At 38.1% G+C, this 20,725-nt stretch overlaps 1 long non-coding RNA gene and 1 other non-coding gene across 2 annotated transcripts; one reads left to right on the plus strand and one right to left on the minus strand.

Moving 5' to 3' along the window:
* Nucleotides 1-516: 516 nt before the first annotated feature.
* On the minus strand, nucleotides 517-11,650 carry LOC140153738 (uncharacterized). The gene is made up of 6 exons (XR_011859138.1): nucleotides 11,497-11,650; nucleotides 6,722-6,746; nucleotides 5,130-5,186; nucleotides 4,173-4,247; nucleotides 2,142-2,262; nucleotides 517-1,070 (listed from the first exon to the last, which is right to left on the minus strand). It is a non-coding gene; the product is annotated as an uncharacterized lncRNA (long non-coding RNA).
* A 2,905-nt stretch (nucleotides 11,651-14,555) lies between these two features.
* On the plus strand, nucleotides 14,556-14,676 carry LOC140153865 (U5 spliceosomal RNA). Its single transcript, XR_011859197.1, has one exon. It is a non-coding gene; the product is annotated as a U5 spliceosomal RNA (small nuclear RNA).
* The last annotated feature ends 6,049 nt before the right edge of the window (nucleotides 14,677-20,725 follow it).

The following is a 20,725-nucleotide window of genomic DNA, read 5'->3' on the forward strand; positions in this document are numbered from 1 at the left end:
GATTTAGGTACACAATAACTCAATAAATACAGCATCTATAGGTAAGCAAATATGATCATCGTAAAAAGCATGATCGACTCAAGAAACGGTTTTCTCATTTTTTATATTTTGGTCCATTTCCGATTTTGGGCATCATTTTGTGCAAATAGGCGTTTTGAATTTTAAAAAGTTCATTTTGATGCCTTATATGGTCAATATCTCAAAAATAAGGCCAATATCAAAAAAAAAAAAAAAACCGTTTTTGGAATGGAGCCTCAAGATTGAGCTAAAAACAAAATAAAATATTTTGGAAAGAGTGTGTTTTTGTTATGATGTACCTAACAAATATTGCCAAAAACTCACTTTTTGTGATTTTCTTCAAAATTGTTGTTTTTACCCCAAATCTGTATTTATATTAAGATTTATTGATGTCTTGCCTTCATAAAAATGTGTACTTTTATATGTTTTGCGCGAATAATTACAAAGTTATTGCACTTTTACTACATGCATGTCTGAGAGTACACAGCCACCTTAAGTATTACATGAGTCCCTGAATTGTGTACATTGATCTATTAAAATATAGTTAGTCTCATTCTTAAACCAATAATGTAGTGCCATACTTGTTCAGTGTTACCGGAAAACTGAATTATTAACAAATGTAAAAGCCAAATTTATTGCAACAAATATTCTTTATATTTGGCAATATATATATGCTGTTAGATTGTATTTAAAACCAGTCCAAATTATCAAAATAAATAAAATATGTCTTCAGACTCAAGTTTCAATTAGAAAACCGAAAAGCACAGAAAGTCCACTTTTTACAAAATGGAATTTAACCGTACCGGGTAACAAATCAGAATAAATATGGCTCTACAGTAATGTGAGAAATGCTCTACCACAGAAACAACTAAGTCTAAATCTACACTACAACAAAATAACACTAAATTACACAGAAGCTAAAGTAAATCTGCTAATTGGTTCAAATTGGTATCCCTAGGGTTCATCAGGTGTGTAGCCGCATGGTGGTGCCATGTTTAGGCTAACTCCGTCATACAAAGGGCTGCCAGTTTGAGCCAATCGGGGCCATTTCCCTGTAAAAAAAAAACAAAAAACAAACACACAAAATAATATACAAAGATACAAGTTTTGAATTCAACATATGCTGCAAAAAATTGCATTGGTGTAGCTGCTTAACCACTACCATCCTATGTTAGCACATCTATGACACTAACAAAGGTGCCAAAATCTTAATTATAATGATTTTATCATTGAATACTGAAGGCTTTTAAAATCACAATACAGCTGTGCTCGTATATTCATATACCATGATGCCATAAATTGAAAGGTGATCTTAAGGGGTACTACACCCCTGTGGTAAATTGTGACTATTTTTGCATTTTTCTCAAAAAATAATAACACACTGGTAACAAAAGTTATGTATATTATTGGGGCAAGGAATCCAAATACTACACTGAAATTTCAGTGACTCAAGACAAGCGGTTCAGTACATATGATAGAAAATGAGGTACATTCTAGTGGTACCTCTTTTCTTATCATAAATAACGAACCGCTTGTCTTGGGTCACTGAAATTCCAGTGTAATAACTGCATTCCTTGCCCCTATAATGTACATAACTTTTGTTACCACTGTGTTATTAGTTTGTGAGAAAAATGCAAAAATAGACACAAATTTATCGAGGGGTGTAGTACCCCCTTAACTAGTTTAATAATATCACACAGTGATCATTGTAATTCAAACAATACACACAATTTTTCTGAGATTTCAAGTAATGCTATGTTTTGTTGACATTGATGTTTTTGGAATTCTGTTTCGTTAATTGACTAAAATTGCATGTTTTTCATCTGTGTTTTAGTTAATATTTAACCAGCATTATATAGCCGAGATTTCCATAATAAGCACTTCAACAATATTAACAACTGATTTATATTCAAAGAGAACGGGTTGCATGGCAATTTGCAAGGGTTTTATAAAAAGACTTGTTAAAATCATCATCAGGACAGGCCTGACAATTTGAGTTGTTAATTAATGATATTCCTACAAAATGTTTAGAAAAATGTTTTGGCAAAAAAGAGGTTGGTGTGGACAGGAAACAGGAACCATGGAATCCACATTGGCCATATTAAGTTACCCTGTTATCTTACCTTCAGCATAACATTGCATGTGAGAGACAAAACCAAGAGAGACTCAGTTTCCCTTGGCTGCTTCCACTGCTTTTACTATCTTTGCAAGTTTTTCCTTGGTGTCAATGTAGCCATCACCACCCTAAAATGTACAAACATTAAGCACATATTGAAATGTATGGCAATTCTTAACATGTCATATGGCAACTTTAAGAATTCCAGATGGCTATGGGAGATGTGATGATTTACCATGCACCTGTCAGCTTCTTGTCCAATGACCTACATATGAAGAGCTTATTTCCAAACCGTGTTAAGTCCACAAACCCATGTACCTGATTTCCCTGTGTGATATTGCAATGGGTTGTGACAGGTATTATAATTTCAGTTGGATGCACTGTTACAAAGCAAACAGTGGATGGATGAACAGTAATAATACTGTGTGAGTCCTTTGTTTCCCAAATGAGAACAATAGTCTGCATATTTTTATGCAGCATTGTTATGGTAAATAATAGCTTGTTACTGTATTGTGACTGTATCAGACAAGTAAATGAGACACATGGGGTTGTGGACTTAACATGGTGTGGAAACAAGCTCTTCATGTATATGCAGGCCTCAAAATCTTATCAGAGCTGGCAACACTGGAATATGTAAATGCAGAAGATTTCTGCAAAGTGTAAAAAAGCTTTGGATGTGCATGGCAACCCTTGTGTGGGATCAGCGCCCCCAAAGGCTCCTGGATGTTAGCTTTTTGAGACCATTAAAAATGCCTTTCCAAGGCTACTCAACCCTTTTTATTTGGCAAAAGGACAGTGGGCGTATAATTGATTTTGTTTTCATTTTTTAGCCAGATGGCTGTAAATGCTGAAGATTTAGCCAGATGGCTGCAAATGCAGAAGATTTAATAATATGTGACGATACGAATGAGCGTAAATGTCCTCAATTGTATTCTGAGTTACAGTGTAAAATGGGCATGAAGGTCATATTCATAGGTATTTCAATTTGGTGCTACGTGTATCTCATTAAAGGAGGTACACGTAGCACCAAATTGAGGTACTATGAATACGACCTTCATGCCCATTTTACACTGTAACTCAGAATACAATTGAGGACATTTACGGCTCATTCGTGCTGTACGGTCACATATGTTTTGCAGAAGACAGAAGTTTGTCAGCAAATGAGGAAGTCTTCTGCAGGATCAAGAAGGGTTGGCAGCTCTGTCTTATGTCTCCAAATTGCACCCCACTAATTAGAAGTTGAGGTGCAATGCTGTTTGACAGTGGGAGCAAGGCTCTGTACCAGATCCACTGAGCCAAGGCAGATTTTTTTTTAAATCGTCCTACTGACCTACTATTAAATGACTTTACTTGGACAAATATGTGCAAAAATTTGTAATTTTTGCAATACAGCACAACTTTTGGTACGGTATTTCGAGCTGGGGGGGGGGGGGCAAGGGAACCGGGCGGCTTGCTCCCAGTTGGTACACCTCTGTCAGTAAGTGGTGCAATCAGAATGCTAATTGTTGAAAAAGCTTTTTTGCAATTTTGCACTCCATAGTCAAATTTTGACTAGACAAATTTATTATGATGTGAGTAACAATACCTCATAACTCAAGGTCTCATGTATAAACAATATCATTGCAATCATAAGCATTTGGTGTTCACCACAGGACTATGCAAACGTGGCAGATTGAGGTTGTACCCAATCGACTAGTGAGGACTTTTCTGCCATTTTTGTGTGTGAATGAAATTTTACCAAGCAACTGCGGACGATATATATCTCACGTATGATAGAGGACGTATTTCGCAATATACATTATACATGCAATTGTGGTCATTTGCAGATATCCTTGAACCAAGGACACCCCCCCATTGCAGAGAGGACCACAGTTTAAATATAAAGTGCGAGTGTGTGTCCTCGTTTGCTGGAAACAACAAAATATACCACATAAAATTACGTAACTTCTGATCAGAGAAGACAAGACAAGCTTGTAATTCTCATGTTCTCTGTTACCAATGTACATCTTCCAATGTGAGATTAGTTCTGTTTACATACCTTCTTGGAATGGACTAGCTGGCCATTGACGGAGACCTCGAGCCAACCAGTGACGCCTTTGGATGACTCCCCTTCCTGTGAGTATGGGGAAAAATTGGTAGTTAGTACTTAATACTCATAGTAGTTAAACCATTTTTGATTCCTTTAGGCTGGCAGCATACAGTGAAACTGTAATGTATTTTAATAATAAGAACAGGCTGTGATATCATACAATTCTCGATCATGAGAGCCAACTTGGGTATGCACAGACATTTGCGTCGAGCATACTAAGCAAAGATGGCACGCTTACAGCGCAAGCATATCTTTGATCACACAATCGTGTTGTTCCACAAAAACTACACTGACGCAATGTTACGCAGAAAGTACATCCTTTTATGAGCGAGAATTGGATATTTTGCCTAGAGTAGTCACATTCAGTGTTAGAAGTTGCAGCTAGAGTTGCTGTGTGCCCAGTCCACACTTTTTTGCATTTCCAATTTATTTTCAAGCTTGAAATTGACTACCTGTGTAATTTTAAATATTACTAACAACATATCCCAGAATGTCTTGAAATTATCTTGGCCCTGCAGAGAAGTTCTCCATGCAAGGCAGTCAACTTGGAAATCATACTTCACATACATAAACCCCTGGGGTTCTATGTTTGTTGTTTGTACAAAAGCTGTAATTCATGAATAACAGCATTTAGCTCTTATGCTCATCGATCGAATCTTGGAGGTTGTGAGTAATTAGACAACCTTTCCACACAATATATCTGCTAGTGCTAATAGGGCTAAGGTAACAGTTAGCAAAAGATTATCGTAATTCAAGTTTATCTCCTCCACATAGAACCCTTTATAAATCTAATTAAAATCATAAGTCATTTAGAAATCTGTCACACATGCACATGCTGGCACCCTTCTTTTTTACATATTTGGCTTCTGCCTCCTGAAGTACAATATTCATATACCCGGTACTTACGAACTCAAGGCCTTCATCACCGAGTTCATCCTCGATTTGGGTTTGAAGTTTATTAAACTGCAATTAAAATATAAAGAAAATAAACATTTTAGATTTAGTAGGAAGAGGTTTTTCATTTGCCACATCATTACTTATTTGCCCTGTATGCCACCAGCGGGCCCACAACAGGAAACAATGTCAGTCACATAGCGGTAACAACTGGCAATCCCTCATGAGGCAGCATACATCACTGACATACACTAAGCCAAAAAAGAAACTTGATTGCAAAATGACACACATGATTGCCTCAATACTCCACTCTAAACACATGTCAATAACAAAGCCGTTGTCCAACTGACACAATGGCAAAATGCAGTGATATGGAACAGCTTCCTGGACCACATTCACAGCCCTATTGGCACCAGCAAACGAAATCTGTGAGAACGGCATCTTGAATCACAGGTCACAAACTTACCAGGATCATCATGTCACATGTCCAAGCAAATAATGAAGTCCTTTAGTAACGGGTATGTCCACCGTGCGCTTGCACGCATGCTGTGCACCTGCTTCTCATGCTTCCAACCAAGTTCCTGATGATATCCTGGGGAAGATTGCCCCATGCTTCCCGTTACTAAAGGACTTCATTATTTGTTTGGACATGTGACATGATGATCCTGGTAAGTTTGTTTTGACTCTCTTTAATGTTTTTAACTTAATGTTGTTAAAATTGTTGGCTGTGACCTGTGATTCAAGATCATTCTCACAGATTTCTTTTGCTGGGTGCCAATAAGGCTGTGAATGTGGTCCATGAAGTTGTTCCATATCAGTGCATTTTGCGGTTGTGTCAGTTGGCCAACTGATTGGTTGCTGACATGTGTTTTGAGTAGAGTATTGACTTGAGGCAATCCTGTGTGTAATTTTAGTTAATTTTGATAGACAGGATTTTAAGATATGACCTTAAAATTATAAGTTTCTTTTTTGGCTTAGTGTACATTTTGTAGAGTGATGTGTTGTCCTATCGCTTCAACTTTTACTTGTTGAATTTTATCATCATTGACAATATATTATGGATTACAATATTGCGATATCATCAGTTGAGAAGATTGTCTTTGTCATAATATTTGTTAGCTCATTCCCCCTGATATTAAATACAAGCTGTTCCAAAAAATGATTGGTACAAATCAGTTTTGCTGGTTATTGAAAAGCCTGCTTCTTCCAAAATGCAACATTGGATCCTCTTAAAATTACAATAATGTATTGTTATTGTAACTGTTTATGACATTAATAATCAACTAATTATGCAGATCCTATGTTGCATTTTGATATGGCAGTCATGTCAATAATCACTTGAAAACTGATGGGTACGGTACCAACCATTTCGATATACCCTGTATATTCAACTTATTTCATTATACCAACTCACTATCAACAGGTGGTGTTGGTTAATACCCCTTCCCATTACCTGAAGAATTTGATGATAAAAATAATCAAACCTGCACATAATTATGTCACAACCCCAACATTTTACTAGCAAAGTCTCGGCTAAAAAGATCACAGGTCAAAGGTCATAATGTTTAATTACCCTGGTGATTTCAGATTATCATCTTACGTACCTTCCTCTTGTACCCTCATCCACCACTGAAAAATAAATGAGAATAAACTTAGAATCAAATGATGACAGTTTGTGAAAAATACATGAATGGATTTGTACAGTAACATGAAAGTTAGCAAGACAGGCGACAGGCGTGCTACAAATAACAGGTGTGCTACAAATTGCACTTCTGGAAATGTTAAGGTGGGCTGTCAGGTGTGCTATTAAATTGCACTAAGTTCAGTGTCCGATTTACAATTTTTTTCCTACCTGCACTGGTGCATGTAGCCCCAAATTTCTACATGCACAGCAAAAAGTGTGCATGCACCAAAATTAAAGCAAACATAAAATCACATTGAATCACGATCATTGTCAGTTAAGCTTGTAATAATATTTCCGGCTCCCCTGTCAGTGTCATTTTTATGCCGATCACTCGCCCTTCACTCGCCGATTTCTCAGCCAAAACACTGGATGCTGTGGCTTCATCTGTTCTAGAACTAGTTGCCGGACGAGGTGCACGATTTCCAGAATGATGCAAGTGTTTTTGAGCTATTTCCTTTTTGCTGGACATTATTATGATTATTTTCTGTACGTAAACAAATATTTCCCACGGTTTAAATTCCGGTCCTTTTTTTCCCAATGAAATGAAAATGACACTCTTCTACATGTGCGAGGGTATCGGGAATTGGTGGCATATGATGTTACATTACGCTAGCCCCTCTAAGGGAAGTCATAGTCTCGGACCAGACTGTATGTGGCTATCGCGAATGTTCGTTAGGATGGACGAGTATCAGACCGATGCAAACTGGCTGTGTAGAAGACTAGGGAAGTCAATGAAAAAAAGTGACAGTTCTCACGTGATAGGGGTATCGGGAATTGTCAATTGTGCGATTTGTGCCAGCCCTTCTAATGAAGTCAGAAGATGTTGCGCTAAAAATAGATTGGGTTTTTCCCAATCGGACTGACTGCTTGTTTACTTTTGTATATTGGCCTTGTCATATCGCTAGCGCTAAAATCGTACATGCACGTGTGCAGGCAGGTAGTGAAAAGCTGCATGCACAGAGGGAATGTTACATGCACTGGTGCAGGTATGCAGGTGGTAAATCGAACACTGACTAAGTTAGAACTAAGAAATTTAGGAATTAATAAAGGTGTGCTATAAATCGCACTCGGGCAGGCAATTCAAGGTGAGGGTCTATTACTCAAATTAATTTTTTTACATACGGCCCATTTCACGGTTAGGCGCCACTTTTTGATTTTCAACGTATCTGGCCTGGTGTGTAAAAAATAATGGGGTTACAGAATTGACTGTTGGTGATTTTTCATTGTCTCTGTATAGCCTACCTCCACTAGCTTAATCGGCCTTTCTGCTTTTATCTTTCAGGGCTACAGGGGTCAGAAGTGGTCAAAACCACATTTTACTAGCAACCTAAAAACAGACATTTATTTTCCAATGCTGCCACTTTTAACTATGTTGAGCCTACCAGCTGCTTTTGTTGTTTTTATGTAATGAACAAGTTGCACTATACAGCCATACATGAACAAAGTAGTAGTTGTCAGTTAAACTAGCATGAGAACCATTTAAATTTCTGAATTCGGATGTGACATTTTCCGTTCACATCTATGTACCTTATTCAATGTGGAATAGATCGACTAATACTTTACATGAATGGCAAACTAGTGTGTTTTAGTAAAGTTCAGAGTCTTGTTACTATTTGTTGAACAAATTACACTTGTTGCTCTTAATACGTAGATACAGCGATATTTTGAATTTTTGCCAACAAATTCCGTTCACAATTTTGTCACATCCGATTAATTTTCCAAATAGTATAATTTATTAACAAATAAGCGGCAGAATTTGTTCTCCTTGATTTTTAAAAATCTCCTGCTATGAGCTATCTAATGACACCATTTAATGAAAACTCCTTCATCAACTTAGCTTGCAGATGTCATTTCAAAGTTTCCGTTCACATGTGTCACATCCATGGTACCTGTCACATCCAAAATAGTTTCTTCAAAGAACTAAGACAGGAATGGGAGTAGGATGCCAGTTTGAAGTTATTTCATTACAGGTTTGTGGGGGATCAAAAGGCACAATAAGTTTTTAATTCAGCATGCCTTCTTTAATTGTGACAGGAGATTCAAAAAGCTTCAATTTCCGTTCACATGTCACATCCTCAAAATTAGTCGTTTTTAGGCCAAAATACTTAAACAACATGATATTTGACTTTCTAAAATAGGTTTATTATTTCATACATGTCACATATGATTATTTCATGGCTTTGTTGCTGTCTTTTGGGGACAGTTTTGTATATAATTTACAGAAGCGGATGTGACATTTTCAATTGTGAACGGAATATTTCAGTATTATAAACATTTTGCTTGGCAAAAATATAAAGGGTCAGGAAAAACATTTTAGCATTGCTCAATTCAATAGAATCTATCAAAATATATGTGTTAGAAGTGCTTTAAAGCTTATATTTTGACAAGCAAACTGTTTATAATAATGAAATATTCTGTTCACAATTAAAAATGTCACATCCACCTCTATAAATTGTAAACAATGTTTTAAAATGAACACTAACACAGGTTAATATGTTTCAATATATCCCATTTAATTTACTGAGTGTGTGAAAACTCTTTGAATCATTATTTTCTGAAACATACTCTGCTTTACAATGTGTGGTTTCCGTTCACATTGACATCTGTCACATCCAAAATTGCACAAACATAAGAATCTTGAATTTGACCTGTGCTTTCAAACTGGCTGATATTATTTGTGAACATTACCCATATTATGACCATCAAAGCTGTGAAATATCAGAGTCATTCATTGATTATTAAAATTGTTGAGTAAACCTTTTCATGTCAATTTCCTTTTTTACCACAAAATTACATGTAAGTGGCCATAAATTTGTCATTACACAACAAAATTTGCCCAAATTTGGTCAGAAGAGAGCCTATGACATACTTGTTTATTTTAAATATCTATTATATATGTATTGGACAGTAAAAGTATAAATATTCAATACTCAATATTTATCAAATTTGTTAAAAAATTACATAACATGAGATAATAAATTATAATTTTCTTCAAGAAGTAGAGAGATTTAAGCTGGGAAATGATATTTTTATGAAAATCTGGTCTTATGTGGAAAAGAAAACCCCAATTAAATGAAATTTAATCCATTTTGAAAATTTCAAGTTTTTTTCACCAAAAGTGGCGCCTAACCGTGAAATGGGCCATACGTTTACACAGTTAACACCGGATTGTGGTCCATTTAAACTGTAAAGACAAATTTATGAGGACTACATATGTACAAATTTTTTTGACAATGCGTGAGATTTTGCTCATTTTCCAGCATTTTGCGTGAGATTTACTACCTAGAGATTATAGGCCTACTACCTTGGCGTGAGACCGTGAGAAAGTGACCCAATGCGTGAGACTCACGGCCAATGCGTGAGAGTTGACAGCCCTGCCCCTGATTTTTATTTGCAGAGTGAGAGTCGAACCTGGCACAATAGTGTGACAGCTTGTGATACACTCCAGAGTTCAGTGAATGCGAATGTTGTTTTCCAATTCCCTCCAGTGGCAGTTATTGTAAATTTTGTCATTTTTATGTTTATTATTGTGCTTTTAATCATCTTACCCTGTTTATCAGGGGTGCGCCTACTGTAAGGCGGGAATTACGAATAAATCAATCAATCAAATCAGTGCTATTGTCAGCCGGTTCATGCCCGGATGTCCGACCGACAGAATACGCGATATATATACATTGTATACGGTGGTGATCCACCCAAAATAAAAAAATCCCGAGGTCCCTGTAAACTAAAATGCATTCTTAGTCAGTGGGAGTGGTCTAGTTCGTAGACACATTTCTAATTGGACAATCGCATGATTTCGGGTGCCGTCTATCAGGCCGTAGACTCATCATGCGTCTTGAAAATGCGTAACACGCGTGTAGAGGTGCGAGTATGTATCGCGCTGGATGCGTAGACTAGCCCTAGAACTCTGGCCATAGTATCCGTTTTTACTTCTACTAGGGCCAGAGGCACTTACATTGAAAAATTTGTTGGAGATGCTTGAACGATCCAGTACAAAAAATGACAGCATTTCAATGCTTGATCGAGGTCACTATTAATTAACATGATAAAACCCACTTGAGAACACACAATCGCCGGTCATTTCTAAAGATGCATTTATACTCAATCGCTTTTGGAGAAACCTGAATCGCACGCATGGTCAGTGTACTAAATCGCCGTCGATTTGCCTGCTGAGCATGCGCATGATTCGCTGTTTTTCAAAAGCGACACGTAAGCCTATATTGACACCCTCTGTCGGTCAACGTTCTCTAAAATTGCACACATAACTTGTGTAGTTAGCGACAATGATTCAGTCTGGGTATAAACACAGCTTTACACAATGACTAATTTACATAGGCACAAAAGACCGTGTTCATGTGACCGTTACTCAGCCAAAAATGGCAGAGTAGGTCCCGGATCTTCTGTACATGTTCCTATCTCCTCAACGTTATACCTTTCCAACAAGGAAAGAGATACGAAAGGCGAACGTCTAGCGTAGACTAGTGCGGAATACAGAATACGTGAAGTTGTAAACAAGTTTCGTGGCAACATCACGGTAGTCGAGCTCGTCAAAGCATCGAGATATTTTATCTCGATGGTCAAAGGTTTGCTGCATTTGACTTTAGGCTGTAGCATGATTTATGCCTCATCCGAGGCATGCATCACGATCTGCCATCTCATGTCATCATGAGCCTGACTTCTCGATCAACTTACCAATAGATTACTTTGATTTTGACCGTCATTATTTCTTGAATTCCTGACTTATTGCTACAATTTTCGACTGTCAACTGGTTCTGTATCTTCTGTTGTGATTGTGTAAATTTAGTCAGTGGTCATTGTCAGTTACGTAATCGGACTTACTTATGACAGGGCTAGGGCTCATTGCACTAATATAGTGTTGGGCTCTTCGATGTGCCATAAGGCCAAATAAAAAAATTAACATGTTTCACGTCCCCTTCCGCTTCCTTTTTGAGGTTTCTTCAATTAGGCCTATATTTATTTTTTGAAAGTCAGTTACAACTTTTCAAAAAATATGTCTAGGAAGTAGAAATGCTTTCTATATATAGCCTTGCTAATATACAAGAAACACTTTTGGATGGTTTTGAGATAATTGGAGGGGCCTATAGGCCTACCTCTCAGAACAACAAATAAAAAGAGGCCTCCTCCTTTTTCCAGGCGGATATTGTGTACGCTAAAACCCGGGGCTAAAACAGCTCTAATTTATGGGTATTTACACCGATTTCACAATTAAAAAAAAGCCCCCTCCTCCTTTTTTTTTCAAAAACCCGGACGTGAAACATGTTTTTTATTTTACTTGGCCTAATCATGAATGTTTTCAGCTTTTTTGTTTTGTTTAGGCCTACATAAAGCCTAAACAACATTTTGGGGAACCGAAACCCTGAAATTTGGTTACGCGAGTGCAGCGATCAAACAGGGAACTTGATTTTGTATATTTTAATGTAGGCCCTGCATGTGTTCTATTTTTTTTAAAAAAGAAAAAAAAAGTTACATTAGGCCCCGCATTAGGCCTAGCATACCATCCCCGGGGGGCACTTCAATATGAAATGGATATACATGATGCAGTCATGTCTACAGTAGAATTCATCTCGACCTTTGCAGGACTTCCTAACCCCATTAAAAGCTATTAAACCAAGATAACACTCATTGAAACAGCTCAACTGATTAAATCGGATCTTCTCTGGCTGTGCACATGTGACTGTTTTCATGTGCGATATCGCAACAACGTTTGTATTGTAGCTTCAGTTGGGTAACCGATTATAAAGGAAACGAAAGGAAACAATGGTATGTGTAGGCCTACTTTTGTTCACGAAATGAGACAATGGCGTGCTTTTTGTAAACCAGCATTCTTGAAAATGAGCAACATAATGATTGTTGACTTACGGTTATTAATTATTTTAAACTGTTGTGATTTGGTAGTTCACAGCATCTTACGAATGGTAGTGAGCTTTGGCAAAAACTGTATTGCTCAATTCATAGCGAGTGTGTAGAAGAATTAAAATATCACAGTTATACTTTATACGTGCTGCGGTTCTTGAGTTACGTTGTAAAGAGGGCTGAAACAACAACACTTTTGTAAAACGTACATAACTCATTAACAACAATAAATTAAGCAAGTTTGCAAAGTATAAGATTTGTAGAATGAATTTTTGCAAAACATCAAGGTGTTATTTTTCATTATATTGATCTAGATAATGAAAATCGATTTTTAGGTTGCTTCGACCAACAATACCTCGTCTACCCTTAACACGGTTTGGAAATAATTTCTTCATATTTTTGGTGTTATCTGTCGTTTACATATCCTTCCTAAAACACAAAAGTACGACCCTCTCCAAACACCTAAATTAGCTAAAAATTTAGGACATGTTACAAAACTATATTGTGTAGAATTTTAGAAGAGTACTTTTAATATTGGCCGGTTATTTTTCACACAGCGACGTTAACTAGGCAATGTACTATTACCTATAACATTAACTAAAACACCAAAGTACGAATATTTCCAAACATCTAAATTAGCTAAAATTTAGGACATGTTAAAAACTATATTTTCTAGAACTTTAGAAGAGTACTTTTAATATTGGCCGGTTATTTTTCACACAGCGACGTTAACTAGTCATATCCCCATACTTTTAACGTAGGGCTATTTGTAGAGGTCACGCGTCAATAGGAAAGAGCACTGTGTATTGTGTATAGGAAAACGGACAGTAACTGCAGTATGAGGTGTAGGGCTGGCACTTCCGCACTAAGGGGCATTCGGTGATAGTGAGAGCCAAATGTAAAAAATATGGGGTCATTGGGTGAGAGCATGATTTTTGGCATTCGGTGAGAGCAAAATGTGAAAAATATGGGGTCATTGGGTGAGAACATGACCATTTTTTTAAATGGAATCTTTGGGTGAGAGCCGAAAAAGCGCCACAGAAACCTCGAAAATCGAATTTTTAGTTCTAAATGGCTTCAAATTTCTTTGTTTTTTCAAAATAAGTAACAAAATCAGTGATAAATGAAAGTTGCTGTTCAACTTGAACTTGTAAGGGTCTTTGGGTGACAGATCAAATGAAAAAATATGGGGTTTTCGGGTGACAGAGCATGTGTTTGTAAAAAAATATGGGGTCTTTGGGTGACAACGACGGTGAAAAAGGGGGTCTTAACAGCCCTACAAACGCGTCACCTCCAAAGTTGGAGTGCCCCCGGGATACCATCATGACCATCATTGTCCCAACTTGGCCTAGCCTGTACTGATAGGTTTTATTCGGTTTCATTCTTCTGAGACTGTCCACAATCTTGTGGGCAATGGAGAGACAACCCGGGGAGACAACCATTCAGTCCGGACTATGGGCATTTGAACCGGCGATTTGTTATTTGTTTAGTAGATTTTAAATTTTGATAAAATCCTCAATGAGCTTCAATGAGAAAAACGCATAGGCCCTACAGCCTCCCCTGAGCCTCCCCTTTTCATGTTTGTCAGTGCATGTGCCCTCAACATGCTCAAGAGCATGGCTCAAAAGTTTTGATATGACCTTTGATACGGCCTAAATCACTGATCGAAATTCAATGCTTGCTCACAATAATTAATAATAATTAAGGCAGATAACAACTAAAACACAACTATCAGCCATTTTCTGTATAGAATAAATAAATATATTGATTCAATTTAGTCGCTAGAAAGAGTAAACCAGAAACAGCAATTGATGAAATTGACACCATGGAATTAATATATTCAAATCCTGCTCTGTACTTTATCAACGCAGGTTTGGTTACTCTGGTTTCTCTGCAATACACGCATAAATCTTTCGCCTTTTACTAAAGATTTCCGTGCAGAGGAACAAATAGATGAGTCTATAATTATTTTTCAATGGTCGGTCGCAAGACTGACCTAGCAAACGAAACAAAAGATAGAAACTTCCCTGACACATGTGCGAAGAAAGTTAATGAAGAGTTCCAAGTTCAAGTAGAATACTTCTCAACGCCTTAAGGGTGGTGCAATAATTATGTGTACCCCAGGGGGGTGAATTCTCAAAATGGTCTGCCAAAAACCTTTGCCCCCCCCTTTCGACGTGCCAAAAAAACCCTTTGCCCCCCCCCCTTTTGACGTGCCAAAAAATCTTTGCCCCCCCCCCTTACACATGCAAGATTTTGGGGAACCCGAATTTAAAACCTTAAATTGTCTTAACATATAATGCGAGCTCAGCGAGCAGGAAATTTTGCATATTTGAACGTGTTCGTAACGTTTTCCTACGCCTTTTTAGGGCGTAATATAGAAACAGTGCCCAAAATATCTGTGCCAAAATTGCTTGCCCCCCCCCTTTCGACCTGCCAAAATCGCTTGACCCCCCCCTTTCGACCTGCCAAAAATGCTTGCCCCCCTTTTGGCCTGCCAAAAAAACTTTGCCCCCCCTATAATTCACCCCCGGGGTACACATAATTATTGCACCGCCCCTTATTAGGAAAAATGGTGTGCGCTGCGTGAAGCGATGACAAGTGTGGAGTATGATTTGTGACTTCTTTCTTGAATTGCTTAGTTGACTCGATGGTTATGATTTCGTTGGGGAGTTGATTCCAGTCCTTTATTGTTTTTGGAAAGTAGGAATGTACCCAGCAGTCTTTGGTTCCGGTTGGTCGTTGGTAAGCCTTGCTGTGATGATGTTTGGTACGACGGTTAACCGGCTGCAGAAACGTTCTTTCAGGGATGGCAGCCTGTCCATTGGCGATCTTATGCATCATGGTTACCCTTGCTACCTTCCTCCTCTGTTCGAGGGAGTCCCAACCCAATGTTGAGATCATGCTACTTGGACTACTCTCTCTGTCATGTCTGTTGTAATCATTTTTCACAAACCGCGCTGCTCTTCTCTGAACAGACTCAATTTTCTTTATTTGCTCCAATACGTGTGTGACCATTAATTGGCGATGAGACCATTGAATCAAAAGACAGAAGTTTTCTTAATGACAATTGTTGTTACAAGGTGTCCCATAAAAAGGTTTCATGTAGAAAATGAACCGCATCCCCCCCCCCCACCCCCGAAGTAAGCTAAAGGCGAGTTACGGCAACATCATCAAGTCCCGCGAACGAGTTACGGCAACACTGTCGACTTGTGTCAAGTCCCAACAGCAAGTTACAGTAACACCATCATCCCACCGGCGATTTACACCATTAATTTCCACGACAACACCATCAAGTCCCACCGGTGCACCGGCGAGTTATGACAACACCATCACCGTCAAGTCCCGCCAGCGAGTTATGACAAGTTCATCAAGTCCCTCCAACGAGTTGCAGCATTATACAAATGGTCATTAATGAGGCACGTTTAAGGCTAGTTTAAGGAATATATTTTGGTACATCCCTATAGCTTCTTGTTACGTTTTTATCACATCCACATATTTACTGACATTTCAAAAACACATCAGTGACGTAGCAAAAAATTGGGAAAATTGCATATCAATTTGTAAGCGCTATGTGATGAAATGAACATACATGTAGAGAATAAAATGTAAAACATGACTTTAGTAGAAAGAGCTGATGAATCGCGATGAGGCGCTAAATGCTATCTTCAGTAGATAGCGAAAAGCATTTAAAATCAAAATACGCGCGCAAACCAATGCATCTGCAGCCACCGCGTAAATCACGCGGAAAAAGTGACATGTACATACGCGATAATCTAACATTAATTGGGTCCACGGCCATCGCGTAAATCACGCGAAAAAAGTGATGCGTACATACGCAATAGCTTAGTAACATCAATTGGGTTCATATTAGTCATTGTTAGTTTTATTTAAGCTTATTTATGAACAGAGGCAGAAGCCTTCGAAATGACACCAAGATTAACATGTGACAGTGATTTCTTTGTTATTTTCTTCAAGTTTCCTATTTCAGAAGTGTCAATGCCGATGTACCTGTGCGTTCGCTTGATTAGGTAAGTAGATACTCAGGCTCTTAAAATTAACTCCTCACAAATGAATAGAATCTACTCCCCATTCCAGAAAAATACAGAACTAATTTTTTTGGATTAAAAAAATATTATCCGGTTTTGCCAAATGAAACATAACTTAATCCTAATCCTTTTAGGCCTAGTCTAATTGACAATAAAAGTCCAATTTTAATATTTGGTTAATTTTTTGGAAATAAGGGCTAAAATCATGCATTTTTATGGTGTTTTCGACCTTTTTTCGTATTCTGTGACAATCAGGTCCAAAGACTTGAACAAAGACTATAATTTCAAGTTATGCATTCTAATTTTTGGAAAACACATTTTCCAATCTTTTTCATAACCAGTTAACTTACTTTTGCAGGGAAATGTACTCACTGTGTATTTTTGTTTTCTAAACCATCTTATTGAAAACCATCTTATTGAAAGTGAATACAGTTTTCTCATGGGGTTATACAACCCCCAGAGTTAGGTCCTGTTTTTCTATCCATTCTTCTTTCTTTACCTAGCTGGGGGGTTATAACCCCCCGAGCTAGGTACTGTTTTTCTATCCGATTCCTCTTCTTTACCTTGCTGGGGGGTTACAACCCCGAGCTAGGAAATACTGTTTTTCTATCCGTTCTTTCTTCGTTCGTTCTTCTTTCTTCCTGTCAATAAATTCAAAATGCTTCTTCTGCCACAAACAACATCCTACAATCTAACAATTGCATTATCTGGACATATGTAACGGGTATGGGGCTCAAAATCGGTGACAACAAATCTCATGACCAGGGGTCAGGTCAAAGGTCATGCAGAAATCAAATTTTAGAGATGCTTTTCCTAGACAACTGTAAGGGGTACGGGGCTCAAACTTGGTGACAACAAACTTAATGATCAAGGGAACATTTTGGAACACTTTACAGGGGTCAGGTCAAAGGTTAACGGGGGTCAAATCTTATAATTTCTTTTTCTGGATATTTGTAAGGGGTATGGAGATCAAACTCAGTGACAACAAATCTCATGATCAGGGGAACATTTTGCAGGGGTCAGGTCAAAGGTCATGCAGAGGTCAAATTTTCGAAATGCATTTTCTGGACATCTGTTCAGGGGTACGGGGTTCAAACTCCGTGACAACAAACTTACTGAGGGGAACACTTTGGAACACTGTGCATGGGTCAGGTCAAAGGTTATCTGGGTCCAATCTTAGAATTTCATTTTCTGGACATATGTAAGGAGTAGCCTGCGGGACTCAAACTCGGTGACAACAAACCTCATGAGTGACCAGGGGAACATTTTTGGACCATTTTGCAGGGGTCAGATACCTCCAAAACACCAACATGCCCCAGCTAGGTTTGTGGTCTAAGACCACCATTTGCCTCTAGTTATTCTTCATTTCCGTTTGCCGCACATTAGGCCAATTACAATTGATCCTTAGTTTCCTGTTTCCCTCGCGCGTCCAAAATCAAGAATGGAAAAATATTTAATTATTTTATTTTTATTTAGGTATTTTCATCTTTTAATTGACTTTGTAATTACTTTTATTTGCTAATATCTGTTTTTGATCATCTCAACTTTGATTATGAATATAAAACAAGAACATTGTAGGGTCCCCTACTAATATTAATGTAAAAAATCAATTATAAATGTAAAATAATTAAATCCGTCGTCTTAGTCAAAATGACCAAATGGACTGTTGATAATAGTCACGACCACATTTTCAAAATAAAGAAAGTAATAGATAATTAATAATTAATAGATAATTAATAATTAATAATTAAAAGTCGCCTCGTCCTTTAATTTTAAACTTGAAACAGGAAACTAAGAATTAATTGTGAAGGGCCTTAGGCCTACATCACATCATACGACGCATACAACCGCGGGTGCCGTGCATTACACGAAATCGTTAAAAATAGGGGTGTTTTTTTTTAAATCCTAAATCACTTCGCGAAATTAGATGCAATTAAAAGGGAGTGTTTTCAAAGTTCGCAGATGAAAATCCCGCGGATACACGGAGTGCCGGAAGCGCGGAACCGGGATAACCCATCACTTCTTGCATGTCTTGTTCTTTTCAGTCATCTTTTTATGCCAAATGCTCCTTCAAGACCTGAGACGTATTCGTCTCAGTTCAAGACGCTACTGGTGATACCTTTACAACCCCGGTTTACAACTTGAAGATGAAGATATAGGCTATGAGCCCCTTCTACTTCTAGGTCATGGTCATGTACATTAAACAAGTTAGATCACGTGAACATAACGAAAATACATTTTCTCGCTCGATTTTATTATACACTAGGCGAAAACAAACTTGGTGACTTGTGGGTGCAGCTGCTGGGGGCATCGAGTTGAGGCTGCGTTGCATCACCAAAAAAAAGGTAGCTTTTGCTTTTCCCTGCTTTTATGCACATGTACTCTGGACTATATAGTCCAGAGTACATGTGCATAAGCTACTATACTATGCTTGGTGTCTCAAAAAGCAGAACCCTCATTATTGCCCCCTCTTTTTCTCATATTTCAGAAAAGTTGATCAAATATACTATGGTAGGGGGCCTATACACAGAACTCTTTAATCGTTAGCATTTATAATAAACCGAAAAAAAAAATTTCAATCGGCTCACAACTTTTGACTCAAGATATGCTGTTTTAAAGAAATGTGTCCCGTTTTTCACGGAGGTGGTTTGGTGAAGATTGAAAAGGAGTACACAAAACCAAACTACACATGCATGAATACAAACACCTTGAGTCCCGATGACGTCACCCTCTGACGTCCGAGGTGTTTAACATCACAACCTAGTCTCCACAGCCCGGGGGGCACTTCAATTTGAAATGGATATAGGTGTAGGGCTGGCGTTTTCGCACTAAGGGGCATTCGGTGAGAGCAACATGTAAAAAATATGGGGTCATTGGGTGAGAGCATGATTTTTGGCATTCGGTGAGAGCAAAATGTAAAAAATATGGGGTCATTGGGTGAGAACATGACCTTTTTTTTTAAATGGAATCTTTGGGTGAGAACCAAAACAGCGCCACAAAAACCTTGAAAATCGAATTTCTAGTTCTAAATGGCTTCAAATTTCTTTATTTTTTCAAAATAAGTAACAAAATCAGTGATAAATGAAAGTTGCTGTTCAAATTGAACTTGTAAGGGTCTTTGGGTGACAGATCAAATGGAAAAATAGGGGTCTTCGGGTGACAGAGCGTGGAGCGAGCATGTGTTCGTAAAAAAATATGGGGTCTTTGGGTGACAGCGATGCTGAAAAAGGGGTCTTAACAGCCCTACATACGCGTCACCTCCAAAGTTGGAGTGCCCCCCGGGCTCCACAGCAGCCAGTTTGGTTCCGCTCCCTCCACACAAACAGTCTGCCAATGGTCACGAACTGGTCCTTTTTGATTCGCTAACGGTTTTCTGCCGACGTCATCCAGCTTGACGTCAAACCCCGCGTCAAACAAAGCTTTCAATTGGTCGATCGGCTAGACGGCTACTTTATTATTCATGAGCAAGTTTGACCCGCCATCTCGCCAGCTAGACTGAGGTCAATCAAGTTCCCGTATGTACAGCTCTACGGCTACAAACGTGTAGCCAATCAGAAACTGCGTTATAAGTGGCCATTGGCAGACTGTTTGTGTGGAGGGAGCGTAACCAAACTGGCTGCGGAGGAGACTAATCACAACCCAGCTGAAGGTCAGTGGTACTGACCGCAACGTTGGTTGCTCCAAGCAGAGAAGATGAGAAGAAAATCTTCTCATCTTCTCTGCTCAAGGTATAATGGATTAATCTGGTTGAATAGATTGAAATCATTCTCTCATTCCTCAATGATATTGATAACTTTATAAAAAAAACCTTTATTTAGGGAATGGGCTTACCGGTGGGCTTTATGGCTATGGATTTTGTTAAGTGTCATTAATTTGTGGGCAAAATTAATGTGTGGTGGACTTCTTTTGCTATACTTGCAATTATATTTTTCTTGCTTATTTATGCCTTTTTGTTTTAATATGATTTCCTAATTTCTGACGTTGTTGTCTCTTGCTTT

Source organism: Amphiura filiformis, chromosome 5, assembly GCF_039555335.1.
Source record: "Amphiura filiformis chromosome 5, Afil_fr2py, whole genome shotgun sequence".
Lineage (NCBI taxonomy): Eukaryota > Metazoa > Echinodermata > Ophiuroidea > Amphilepidida > Amphiuridae > Amphiura > Amphiura filiformis.